Source organism: Protopterus annectens, chromosome 3.part1 (assembly GCF_019279795.1).
Source record: "Protopterus annectens isolate FY-2018-M chromosome 3.part1, PAN1.0, whole genome shotgun sequence".
In the NCBI taxonomy this organism is placed as follows: domain Eukaryota; kingdom Metazoa; phylum Chordata; order Ceratodontiformes; family Protopteridae; genus Protopterus; species Protopterus annectens.
Genome location: NC_056732.1, coordinates 1,765,037,200 through 1,765,048,939, shown reverse-complemented (window position 1 = coordinate 1,765,048,939; position 11,740 = coordinate 1,765,037,200).

Sequence of the window (11,740 nt, the reverse complement as noted above, 5' to 3'; positions counted from 1 at the left end):
GCAGTTATACTGCATTTGGATTTTGTTATGCTCAGAGGAACCATAAGATACCTAACCATTTACACCTTTAAGCAGACCAATGTAAAAGTTCTTGCCACATTTGTCAAGCACTTAATAGTTTCACCTGCCAAACTGAGCATGATTGTACATGATAACCCTGTGTTAATTTGGGTCTAGTCATCCAGTCAAGATTAGCCTTAAAGATAGCCAAAATATTATCGTGTTGACATGTAGTGTCAGCTTATTCAACAGGCTGAGCGCTTATCCAACCAGAGAGTCTTGTCTGTGTTTTGGTGTAGGCTTAGACATCTAATGTAGGGAGTTTGCAGAAGCACTGGTTTTGCAAAGAAATAGGAGTCAAATAGCATTGGGTCTTTTTGGATCATAGGAAGCTACTAGACTATTATCCCCGAGATCCTTACAGGCCTAGCCAAGAATTTAGCCCATGTTCTAACAAGTCAGCACCCTATGCCTTTGTCCAAAAAGTTAGACATAGGGACTTCCAAGATGGTTGCACATTGAGTAACAGCTTAATTCTAGTTCTCCCGGTATGAAAACTGAAACTCAGCAGAGAAGACGAGTAGACTTGTGTTTATTGGTAAATGTCAGTAACTGGCTAGTAAGTGTACTGCCTGGATGCCAGGAAAAAAAAAATACAGAGGACCTGGAAAAAATCAGCTACAAAAATTGAGGAAGAAACACTGACTGGGGAAAGTTCTGCAGCTGTTTAGCAAAAATCAATGCAACTTGCAGACATGAATTCCAATAACCTACAGGAAGATACAAGACAACTGCACAGAGACCTGGTTAAGATGAATGAAACACTGATAGAGTATATCAAAACAAATAACAGGCTGGAAAGAAGTTTTAAACAAATATTCAGATGAGGTGATAAAGCTGCAAATATCAGAAGTCGAAATGAAGAAAAGGTTGTCTGAATATGAGACTGCTCAGGAAGAAATGTTTCAAAAAATAATAGAGTTAGAGGACAGAGCACTTAGTGAAAACCTGGGAATGTGAAGTTGTCCTATCTCATCTTCGTTCTATACTGATGAGTTTGGAACCAATCCTCAGTTCCGACTCGGCCCCTTACTAAAGCTCGAGATCTCAAACTACCTTGTGGCTCCATCCCTATCCCATGATGCTGCAGTGCCTTCCTCAGATCTTGTTTGCCACTGAAACAGATCGGATCTATGAACTAGTTCTGACTGAGTAGAAACTTATTTTTTCTTCTTGATAACTTAGCTGTAAAGGCTAAATTTCCTTCTTAATATAGTGTTTTTTGAGAATTCTTAGAGTAGCATATTAGATTAGTTAATTAATTAGTGTGCAGTGTGCTTTCAGACCATTGTATTTAGGCCTTATCTTTATAGCTGAGTTGATATTCTCGACTAGTTTTTTGTTTATTACATATAGTTATATTCCAAAATAAGGAAGTGGTTTAGTTAAATAATCTGCATAGACTAAATTTAAAGTTTTATAGTTCTCTATACGTGTGTTTTTGAGGGCCGTTGTATTTAGGCCTTATATAATCCCTATCCCCTAAATTCCTGTTTGCAGTGTTGTTAGACATAAAGGTTTAGTCAGAATAATTGTTCCTTTTTTATAATTAAAACTGATTGCTGGTAACTGGTTTTATCAATACCTAGAAATATTATTATTCAATCGTTTTGAGTGTGTTCTTTCTATCCTTAAGGCTTGATTAAATTAGAAAGCTTTTTACTTGAATCCTGTTTAAGTTAGAGGGAGTCTTTCAATGCATGTGAGTATGTTAATAGATTGCATGATGTCAAAACAAAAAGAGGCGAAACCATCTGGTTTCAAGAAATGTCCTAATTGCTCTCAAAAAATGTCCATCACCGATGGACATAGGGACTGTGTTTATTGTTTAGGGGTGATCCATTTGCAGGAGACATGCTCCATTTGTCATTCTTTTAGCTCAAGAGTTTTACAGGAGCATAAAAACAAACTTATTTTGAGAGGGTTACTTGAGTCTTCTTTTGAGGAAGCCTTGGACAAGGCTCAAAGTCCTCCTGAATCTCATGGTCAATCCACTAAAAGGTCATCTCCATCTACTTCTACTTCATCATCGAAGCCATTAGCTAAATAGCCCAGGATGTCTCCGACAACCTTGAAAAAATCTAACCATGGTAGACCTATGGTCTCAGCTCCATGTGTACTGGAACAGATGACAGTTACAGTTGGCTTACCTGCTTTGGAGCTGGTCTCCCCGACTCTTAGGTCTCAGATACTTCAATCGGTAGCATCTGCTCCACCTTCCAGATCCTCCTGAAGCTTATCTGATTTCGATGTGGATCAGGTGATGCAGAGGTTACTCAAGACACTGGCACTTGCTAAATTGTTGTCGGAACCGACTCAAGTGAGTTCAGAACCAACGGTGCCTATTTCCTTATCTTCCATTCCTCCTTCGACCCCAGTACGGGTTTCAGAGCCGGAATGCTTGATACCAACAGTGATGGAACCAACAGAGCAGAGAACTGTTTTAGCTTCTTCGACTCCTATCACTCTGACTACCTCGGAGCCTTACAAGGTACCTAGGAGCCGACACTCACTGGTCAGGTCGGGGGGGATAGTCGGGACGAGACTCTTTCAGCTCTGACTTTACCCCTTGGTGCCACGGCTCAGGTGAGCTTGACTCCTACCTTGGCTTTGTAGCAAACCCCCCATGGTACCGGCGGGATCCTCAGATTCCTCAGAAACGGGGATTGCCATGGACCATGGGAGGGGTGCCTTTGTAGCCATGAGGAGAGCCCTGTCCCCATGGACATCATCACTGTTGGAACCAAATTTTCCATCCCAGAAAGCACCAGAATCTACCTCTACATATTCGATCCCCCAACAGCAGAGAGACCCTAAGCCTCAGGACACCCCATTGGGTGGGACCCTATCTTCTGAAACCTCTCTAGAATGTCCCACCAAAGAGGTTCCCCAGAAGAAGTCATGTAAGAGGAAGCATGTAGACTCCCAGGATGAGTCAATCACATTGAACACAGACCTCGAGGAGTTGGAAGGATCCCCACGGTCGCCCTCTGAGGATGTATCCTTTGTGGACATCTTGGAAATCCTTAAACAGAGAGGCGGCTGGAAGCCCATTATCCCTTCTGATGAGGAGTCCATGTACCTGAAGGCTTTCAAATCTTGACCTTCAGCCACCTGGGTGTCCCTGCCTTTCGACGAACTAATGGATTTAGTTTATTGAAAGGCGTGGGAGTCTCCAGATACAGTAGAGCCTGTCCCTCGGAGGCCTAACAAATTTATCACTGCCCCAGATGACAAAACCTTCTTAACCAAAGGAGTCCCCATAGATGCTATGGTGGTGGCGGTTGCCACAAAGAAGGAACTATCTGAAATTTCCACAACTGTCCATCCCCCGAATAAGGAGCCGTGGATGATGGACAGGTACAGAAAGCACATGTTTTCTTCAGCGCCTTCACCCTAAGGTTCCTGAATTATCTTACACATTTTACAAGACTTCAGAGAGATTTCCTAAAAGTGCTTGGAGATACTCTATAGGGTACAGTAGCTGTGGGGGTAGCAGATAAGGTATCTTCCCAGCTTGCCACCCTTAATTCAGTGGTTAACTCTTCCATGAGGCTCATTTCTTATGTAGCCAATGGAGTGATCAGGTCAGCGGGTTCCAGAATTGCCCTTAGGAGACATTCATGGATGCACTTGTGCAGTTTTGCGGAACCTTTCATGTCATTTGTCAGCACCCCATTTGATGGCTCGTCCTTGTTTGGGCCTAAAGTCAAGGAAATGCTTACCCTGTGTGAACAAGAAGGAAAGACTCTTCTCTGCCATCGGAGTCCATTTTTCCACACCTTCTAGACCCTATCCCAAGAGTCAAAAGGGTGAGAAAATGTGGTTCTGCACAACCCAAAGGGCCTTTCAGGACACACAAGGTGAACCTTCCTCCAGGGGCAGAGAAAGAGGTAATAATGGAATAGGCCACCCACTTGGCAGAGGGAGTCCGCTGAACCAGGGTGACTGAGGAGCCTTCTTCGGCAAGCCCTATCAGCACTCCTGAAAGTAGGCCTGACTGTTCCTCTTTGGAAGCAGTCAGGGGACACTTATCTTTGCACCCACAAGCCTGGATGAACATAACGAAAGACAAGTGGGTGCTAAGTATCATATCCAGAGGCTACACAATCCCCTTTTCCATGCCACCTCCAAAGATAAAGAAAATACGGATGTTCCACTCAGTCACAGGGAACAAGCAACATTAGAAGTTCAAAAGTTGTTTCAAAAAAGAGTCATCCAATCAGTCCCTGCAGACCAGATAGGATCTGGAACTTACTCAAGGTTCTTTTTAGTTCCGAAAAAGACAAGGGACTGGAGGCCCATAGTGGATCTCAGCAGATTTAACAAATCAATAAAAAAGACAATTGGATGTACTCAATAGACCTCCAGGATGTGTACTACCATATAAAAATGGACAGGCCATCCAGGAGTCATCTGCACTTTTGGCTGGGAGCCAGTCATTTCCAAATTTGAGCTCTGCCCTTTGGTCTCACTACAGCCCCAGAGTGTTCACCAAATGTATGGCAGTAGTTATGGCTCACCTGAGGCTTCTAGGATTCCAGGTGTTTCCTTATCTAGACTTCTGGCTCCTAACTGCCACTACCAAGCACCTACTGATTTAGGCAAGAGACACTACCCTGAAGCTATGTGCTCAGCTACGGATTTCAGTAAACTACGAAAAATCAGCCTTATTACCATCACAATGTGTCGTCTTTATAGGTGTAGAAATAGATACAAAAAGCATGATAGTCAAGCCATCAGACAGAGTTCAGAATCTTCATTTTCAAATCCAGGACCTCCTCTCCAAGACCAAAGTTCAGGCAAGGACAGTCCTAAAAGTATTGGGCATGATGGCAGCAGTGAAAATGGTAATTCCTCTAGTGAGATTACACATGAGAATCCTCCAGTGGATGCTATTCCCTCAATGGTCCATGCAAGAGCTACCTATGTCCCATTTCATAACTCTGACAGAAAACTGCAGGAAAGACCTTCGTTAGTGGCTTCACTCCAGCCAGGTAACGATGGGTTGATCCATCTCTCCCCCTATCCAGTTAGCCACAGTGACCACGGATGCTTCCCAGATGGGGGGCATTATCAGGGAAGAACAGCTCAAGGCACTTGGCAAGACCATGAGGCTTACTTGTATATTAATGTACTAGAGATGAGAGCAGAGCTGATGGTGTTGCAAATATTCCAGGACTCTCTCCGATTGGTACAATTGCAGTGCAAACAGACAATATGTCAGTAGTGTGTTACATAAACAAATAAGGAGGAACCAGATCCTATCCGCTCTGTCGAGAGGCCCTGAGAGTATGGCAGTGGGTGACATCCTCCCAGCATTTTCTAATAGCAATGCACATCCCAGGGAAATCCAACATGATAGCAGACAAACTAAGCAGAGCCATTCTGATGCCGCATGAGTGGTCCCTGAAGAAAGAAGTAGTGGAAAAGATTTTCCACAGATGGGGCCAGTCTTGCTGTGATCTATTCGCCACAGCCACAAATGCAAAATACAGCAGCTACTTCACCCTGATCCCCCCTCTGGGGGAGTCCCCCAGGGATAGGTTATTTTGTATATTTTAACCTAGAACATGCCTAGTTACATTATACTCTAGTTGTTTTTTATAGCTGACAATTTGATACTGCCTAATTGCCATTTAAAAGGTACTCAATGATTTTCATGGTTATTTAGACATTGATATTTAAATATGTTTTTTAATTTATGACTAACTGCTACTCTGAAGTCTTTTTGCATACAGTGTATTTAACTACATTGGAGTAAAACTGCCATTGCTTTAATTTTACTTGGGTATCCCTAGAGCAGTTTTCTTAACCTTTTCCTTGCTGCATCCTTTAAGCGTGCAACCTACCTGCCAGTGCATACCCCCCCCCCAAGCTTCAGTGTCCTGCTATCTACCTGAGGCCCAGAGATAATCCTGAATTCTGTAAAGTGTCTGATACCTACTCCTGAGATTGGAAAGAGACTTGTCTTCCCTATGTTATACTGTCTTGAGAAGCAGGGATAGTTATTTGGAAGTATGTACAAAAATACTCCTACCATCTTAAACTGCAACAAACTCCTGTCTTATTTTAAGTGAGCATTCCCTGCAGGACTATCAGCAGCCATAGTCTCTTATTATATTGCATCCTGCCTGCTAGAGTTAACCCCCCATATTGTCTCTTATAGTCACATTCCCTATACCCTCCTTAGCCTCTCTCCTAAAACTCTCCCCCCTGCTTGTAAATTATATTTTATTCTTCTCACCTCTGCTATCCCCTAGTCTCTTTAAAACCCCTTTTGGTAGACTCTACTTTCTTTACCTGCAATGACCATTAGAGGGCAGTAGTTCTACCTATTTACCCATCACTTACCTTGCTGCTATATTTCAGCCTTTAAACTTTATTTTTGTCTCCCTCTTACTTCTGTTACTCCTGAACCTATTTCTTTGCCTCTGAATCAACCCTTAGTCAGCTCTCCTTTCACTCTGCTATTTTAGTCTCTGACCTCCTAGACACCTTACTTTGGACTTACCTCCCAAATAATTGATTATTTTCCCTCAAAACCTGTTTTCTTGTGTGAACCCGCTCCGTTTGCCCTGCGGACTCACTCCACTCCCCTACCCTACCCCCAAATTCCACCCACCCCCAGTGGTTCTACACTTATACTTCCTAAACCACACCCTCTCTCTCATCCAACCAATCAATTGCGCCAACCTCTTACTCCACTTAGCTACACCATCCTCCTCTAACTCTCTCTAGTATCTCTACTCAAAGTGCTTTTCCATACCCTATAGCACTACTCCTCCCTCTCCTTAAGTCTCTCCCACTCTCACTAGTTCTTTATTATCTTATCCCATTCTACCTCCATTGTATTTGTATAGGTATTCATAACAATATGCAAACTACAATGAAAGTTATCCTAACCAACTTAATACTCTTAACCACATTTTTACCTGCCCTCACCTCTGCCTGTCTCCTAACCTGTTTTGAAAAGTCTGTTTACTTCCACCATAACTACTCTCTAAAACAGACAACCATTCATGATATCTCCGACTCCCATATTCACATTAACATCATCTCCACTCCCTGCTATCTGCTACCTCAATTCCATCGACGCACACACATTAAGTACAATAACCTCTTAGTAAGAAAAGGGAAACTTCAAACTAACTATTCATACAACCCAGTACTTAAGCTAAAGAACCCCACCTTACAGGATGGGGACATCCACCCTAATCCTGGAACCAACCAATGCCTCTACAGTAAATACTCACTGCACCACACCCTCAAACCTTCCAACCCAGACCAAACTCTCCAACTCTTTACTAATAGAACATCTCAATATCCGCAGTATCAACAACAAAATTGCCCATCTCCATGCCCTCCTTGACATTCACTCCTTTGACATCTTCTGCCTTACAGAAACTTGGTTAAAACCTGGAACTAAGGATAACAAAATGATCCCCCTAGGCTATAACATATTGAGACAAGACCGCTTACAACGTAAGGGTGGGGGAGTAGCACTCCTATATAAAAATGGTCTACAGATCTCCTCTATAACTTATAACCCACCTCTGGACAGTAAGGCTGAAGTCCTCATCTCCAGACTTCAAATCAACCCTAACAAATCCCTTTACGTCATCTGTATCTACCTACCCCCAGCAATAACAACATTATAATAGAAGATATTCTTAGCTGAGTGTCCTCAACTTACCCACAAGAAAAAATAATACTAGGTGACTTTAACACTGACTGGAAAACTGTCAATAGTAATAATACTTCCTCACATATTAATCTTTATGGCTTTATTCAAACTATCACCTCAACTACCAGAATTAACAAACCAACCAAAAAAGAGAGCACCTTAGACTGGATGCTTATTAATAAACATCCACATACTTACAATGTAGGAACTTTACTAGATGATCTAAGTGATCATACTCTAACTTACATTATAAGACAAAAGAATAACATTTCTAATACCCCTACTTATAGGATCTCATGAACCAAGAAACATTTTAATCCTGTACTATTCCAAAATGAACTCAATGCCTGTGACTGGAAACCTCTAGAAATTCTCCCACTAGATGAGGCTGTTAAATATTTTAACTCTAAATTTCTAGCAATACTCGATGAGCACGCACCTAAATGATCTATTAGAATGAAATCCAAACCAGCCCCCTGGCTTTCAAAAGAAACCAGACAGAAAATTCTACTTAGAAACAAATCATGGGCTAAGTGGAGAGCTAACAGAACTTCCCCTGAACAACAAACTTTCAGACAGCTAAGAAATATAACAAAAAAACTATACTCACTGACAAAAATAACTACTATTGTAAACTACAGCAAACACACCAAAAGAATCCACAGAAATTTTGGACTAGCTTAAATAGACTCCTTCACCCTGGCCACTCTAGTACACCATCCCCTCAAGATGCTGATCATAATACCCCACATCAAATGGCCAACAACTTCAACACGTACTTCACAGAGACCATACAATCTCTAGCCAGTCAGCTTTCCACTGACAACACAAGGCTCCCAACCTCTTTACCTGGATCTTTACCAACATTCCAATGTCAACCTATCTCAACCACTCTCATCTACAAAATCTTACTAAAACTTAAGCCTTGTACTCCTTCAGCTGACCAGTTGCCTTCTGAATATTTGCAAAAAGCAGACAAAGTCATTGCCTTTCCCATATCCATCCTAATTAACAGAACCATTAATGAGAGAATCATCCCAGACATCTGGAAAATCTCCCACATCATCCCCCTACATAAAGGTGGTAAATCTAACGATTACTCTAGCTACAGGCCAATAGCCTACTATCACCTTTAGCAAAAGTCATGGAAAAATGCATTCACCACCAGCTATTAGACCACTTAACTAAACACAACATACTGGCTAACTGCCAGCATGGCTTTAGGCCATTTCATAGTACTACCACCACTCTCCTATCTTTCACCGACTCCATTAATAAGAACCGTAATAACAACATCCTCTCTTATGCTCTCTTCATCGACCTTTCAAAGGCTTTTGATATGGTAAACCACCCCCTGCTTATAAATACTCTTGAATTCTTTCTCTGGATACCCTAGCTATACTATGGTTTAAGTCCTACCTAAACAATAGGCAACAGGCAGTTTTCTGGGAAAATAAATTATCATCCCACCTGCCAGTCACCCTTGGGGTCCCACAGGCTCCATTTTAGGACCTCTTATTTTTTCATTATTCATCAATGACCTTTGTGTAGCAATCCCTGAAGCCACCTGTATACAATATGCCGAAGATTCCACACTTATATGTTCTGCCAGCTCCATTTCTGAACTACATTCACTAACTCAAAAAGTATTCAACTCAGTAGAAGTTTGGTTCTTGAAACGCTGCCTCCTTTTGAACGCCAAAAAAACTAAGCTCGTACTCTTTACACCTACCAGTAGGTCCTCTCCTATAGGCTTCTCTGTCAAATCCAACAATGGCTCCCTTATCTTCCCTGACTCTACCACCAAACTATTAGGAGTCACAATCAACAACAACCTTAACTTCGATAGCCATATAAATAACACCATACAAACAGTAAACAGAAAAATGGGCTCCTTATATAGAATCAAACCCTTCTTAACTCCAACAGCTAGAACCACTATTGCCCACTCTCATTTAATCTCAACTCTTCTTTACGCCTCATCTATTTACACTGATCTAAAAAAAAAATAATCTTCTCAAACTAGCAAGCTCCTACAACAATATTGCCAGATTTGCCACTGGTAATGAATTTCAAACTCACCGCTGTCTGAATCTAAAGCAGCTAGATTGGCTTGAACTTCATAACATTCTGATTTTTTCCCAACTTACCATTGCCCATAAGATCTTTTACCAACCAAATAATACTCCTATACTCGCTAACCTCATTACCCCTTATAATAAGCTTAATTCCCTAAGCCCTTCTAGTAAACTGCTTGCTAGCATAAGCAAGTCCAATAACTTGGCAGGTGACACCCTTTTCTCCAATACTGCTGGAAAAAACTGGAACCTTCTACCAAAAGATCTAACTCTACTACCTTTACTGTCACTCTTTAAGCAAAAACTCAAAAGACACCTAAAAACTCACTGGTTATGTCCCTGCAGTAAACCTGACTAATCTTCAGCCATTCCCTAATTCTATCTTCACACACTGCCTTTGGGTACAAAATCGTACTCTGCGTACCCCTCGGTATGCAGTAACTGTTACTAGAAAGATTAATATAAATTCCAGTATTTATTTAATCTATCAATGAACTGTAAAGTACCTCATATATCATGTTGTAAGATGACTTATATAATCCTGTATACTCATCCTTCTTAGTATTATACTTCTTCTGGACTCCTTTTTTGTATTCTAATTTCCTCCTACTTTATTTGTTATACATCTGTATATGATATTCTGTGCTATGTTTGGAGCTTTTCTCCCCGGGCCTCTACTGAAAATGGAAATATATCCAGTTAGACTAGCCCGGTTAACAAATGTAAAATAAATAAATAAAATAAATGATTGGCCCCCGGGAGTCCTTTATGCATTTCCTCCCTTTCCTCTAATACCCAAAGTTCTTCAGAAAGCCAGCAGGCTGGGAAGGACCTTGATTCTAATAGCCCCATTTTGGCCTCGTCACATATGGTTCCCCTTCTTGAAGCCTCATCTTCTGGAAGAGCCTTGGATTCTGGACCTGGTACCAGACCTCCTGACACACTCGTCGGGGACTCTTCATCCATCTCTTCACTCACTAACATTGACAGCATGGCTGCTCCAGTTCTCAATATAGCCAGGCTACACAATTTCACTGCAGAAGCCCGTCACATATTAATTTCTTCTCATAAGGTTTCTACGAGAAAACTGTACCACAGCAAATGGAAAAGGTTCTCAATTTGGGCTTTGCAATACTTCATTGACCCTTATTCAGCACCCTCAGCTTTCATTCTGGAATTTCTGACTAAGGTTTTAATTAGGGGGTGGCTGTAGCAACTATTCAAGTTCAACTGGCAGCAATATCCAATTTTCATATCGGGAATGAAGGTATGAATATCTTGTCTCATAAACTGTCAAAAGCCTTCCTGAGGGGCACCAATTTGCTAAGACTACCCATAAGACCACCTTTTCCACTGTGGAATCTTAATTTTGTTCTTTCCCACATAATTTTACCGCCTTTTGAGCCAGCATCAACTTGCGCCTTGAAATGTTTATCCTGGAAAATTGTTTTTCTGGTAGCAATCACATCAGCTAGAAGGGTTTCAGAGTTGCAAGTTTTGACAATCAAACCTCCATACATGGTATTCCATAATGATAGGGTTTAATTACCACAAACCCAAAAGTATGTTCAGAGTTCAATCTGAATCAATCCATAGATTTACCAGTCTTCTTCCCCAAATATGGCAATAAGGCAGAATACATGCTTCACCAGCTTGATGTGCATTGACAGTTACGCTTCTATTTGCATAGAACAAAACCACATAGAAACTCTGATCAACTCTGTCTATTTTTCAGAAAACAAAAAAGGTTCAGCAGTAACAAAAACAACTTTATCCAGATGGTTGTCAGAATGTATTTCATTTATTTACCAGTCAGCAGACAAACAGTTGTTAAATAAAGCTAAGGTGCATTCTACCAGATCTGTGTTAACCTCTCAGGCCTTTAAAGTGAAGTTACCAATTCATACCATCTGTG